The 2421-nt window shown below is 47.4% G+C and overlaps 1 long non-coding RNA gene across 2 annotated transcripts; it reads right to left on the reverse strand.

The window, feature by feature from the left end:
• Positions 1-424: 424 nt before the first annotated feature.
• On the reverse strand, positions 425-1926 carry LOC139026203 (uncharacterized). Of its 2 annotated transcripts, XR_011477956.1 has the most exons (5): positions 1898-1926; positions 1830-1863; positions 1490-1522; positions 539-573; positions 425-506 (listed from the first exon to the last, which is right to left on the reverse strand). It is a non-coding gene; the product is annotated as an uncharacterized lncRNA (long non-coding RNA). The 2 variants fall into 2 exon arrangements; XR_011477955.1 differs by lacking the exon at positions 1830-1863.
• Between the last annotated feature and the right edge of the window lie 495 nt (positions 1927-2421).

A 2421-nucleotide genomic window follows, 5' to 3' on the forward strand; every position in this document is an offset into this window, starting at 1 on the left:
CCTATATAGTGCACTCTTGACCAGAACCCCATAGGGATAGGGTGCTATTTGAGCACTACCAGGCACCAGCTAAGACAGTCAAGCCGCACACCCACAGGAGAACTAAGGCAGGGCAACACCAGGCGGTCGAGCCTCGTGGCTGGGTCAGAGAAATCCATCCAGCAGCTTGGGTGCCAAGCCTGTGGTGTTTGAGAGTAGAGCTCTGTGACTCTCCTGAAGTAGACCTCTCCTCTCAGAGCATCCTGGTTGTGTTGGTTGTTTCCTGGTTGTTAACAGGGTTGTGTTAAATACAATAACACACACACACCTCCCTGATCACAGCCTGACGCAGGGTTGTGTTAATACAGTAACACACACCTCCCTGGTCACAGCCTGACGCAGGGTTGGTAAATACATAACACACCAGAACATATGGAAAAGCAGACAGTGGTGTGTTCTGTTTGGAACCATGTTCAGAAGAGGTTGTTACCGCTGCCTGTCTGTCATGTCTAGCTACTCAGAACTACCTCCTCCTCGTCATTCTTAGTTCTCAGACGACCTCCTGTCTGTCATGTCTAGCTACTTCCAGATGACCTCGCTCTCTGTCATGTCCTCCTCTCTGTCATGGTCTAGCACACAGAACTCCCCCTGTTTGTTATGTCTAGCTACACAAACAGAACTACCTCCTCTTCTGTCATGTCTAGCTACGTCAGATACTACCTCCTCTTGTCATGTCTAGCTCTCAGAACTACTCTCTTCTTAGGTCTAGCTACACAGAAACCTTCCTCTCTGTCATGTCTAGCTACTTCAGATCTACCTCCTCTCTTGTCCATGTCTCGTCTACTCAGAACTCCTCCTTCATGTCATGTCTTGCACAGAAACTCCCCTGTCTGTCATGTCTAGCTACGCAGAATTACCACCCCTGTCTGTCATTCAGACACCAGAACTCCTCCTCTTCAGTGGCGCAGGGGTAGCCTAGTGGTTAAGTGTTGGATTAGTACGAAAAGGTTGCAGTTAATCCCCGAGCTGACAAGGTACAAATCTGGTCGTTCTCCTGCACAGGCAGTTAACCCCTGTTCCTAGCCGTCATTGAAAATAAGAATTTGTCTAAGTGACTTGCCTAGTTCATAAGGTAAAGATTTAAAAAAAAAAATGTCTAGCTACTCAGAAGCTACTCCTCTCTGTCATGTCTAGTACTCAGAACTACCTCTCCTCCTGTCCACATGTCAGCTACAGAACTACCACCTCTCTGTCATGTCTAGTCTAGAACTACGCTCCTCCCTGTCATGTTAGCTACACAGAACTACCCTCTCCTGTCATGTCCTCCCTTGTCATGTCTAGCTACACAGAACTACCTCCCTCTGTCATGTCCCCTCTCTTTGTCATGTCTAGCTTACACAAACTACCTCCTCTCTGTCTGTCCTCCTGTCTGTCATGTCAGCTACTCAGAACTACTCTCTTCTACTCTTCAGCACTCTGCTGTCATTGTCTTACTACTTCCAGAAACTACCCCTGTCTGTCATGTCTAGCTACTCAGAACTACCTACCTCCGTCTTCATGTCTGTACTCACTACTCCTCATTTCCTTCTGTCATGTTAGCTACCAGTAACTACCTCCTCTCTTCTGTCAACAGAACCTCCTTAGCCCCTGTCTCAGTCACACTAGAAACTACCTCGCTGTTCCTCTCGTCATGTCTAGCTTACTCAGAACTGAGCCTCTGCTGTTGTCTGCTAACGTTACTCAGGAACACCTCCTGTCTGTCATGTCTTAGCTACTCAGAACTACCTTTCCTGTCTGTCATGTCTAGCTACTCAGAACTCTCCTGTCATGTCTAGCCTACCCAGAACTACCTCCTGTCTGTCATGTCTAGCTACTGCAGAATACCTTCCTGTCTGTCATGTCTACTACTCAGAACTACCTCCTGTCTGTCATGTCTAGCTACTCAGACTACTCTGTCTGTCATGTCTAGCTTAATCAAACTACCCCCTCCTTCTCCTTCTGTCACTGAGCTCCTCCTTGGCCCTCTACTCGGAACGACCCCTCCTGTCTGTAGAAGTACCCCCATCTCTTCCCTCTCCTCACGTATTTGGATGAAAAGATCTATTGTCAATTTCTGCGAGCTCATCCTGGCGTTTCAACAGAGTCTTACGGTGATTATCTAGATCTCATCTCCTGGAGTACAAGAATACTCATCCTGTCAGGTACGGGGTTATCGGCCAGAGTTTATCTAAGACAGAGCATCTCTCTCCTGGCCAGGAGTTTATCTAAGACAGGAGAGTCTCATCTCCTGTCCCACCCCGGATTTATCTAAGAACAGGAGAGTCTTAACTCTGTCCAGGTTTCTAATGGTCTTCATACTGGTCAAGTATTATTAAGACGGAGAGTTTCTCATCCTGGTTCCAGGAGTTTATCTAAGACAGGAGAGTCTTCTTTATGCTTGGT

Source organism: Salvelinus sp. IW2-2015, unplaced genomic scaffold, assembly GCF_002910315.2.
Source record: "Salvelinus sp. IW2-2015 unplaced genomic scaffold, ASM291031v2 Un_scaffold4112, whole genome shotgun sequence".
Taxonomy (NCBI): domain Eukaryota; kingdom Metazoa; phylum Chordata; class Actinopteri; order Salmoniformes; family Salmonidae; genus Salvelinus; species Salvelinus sp. IW2-2015.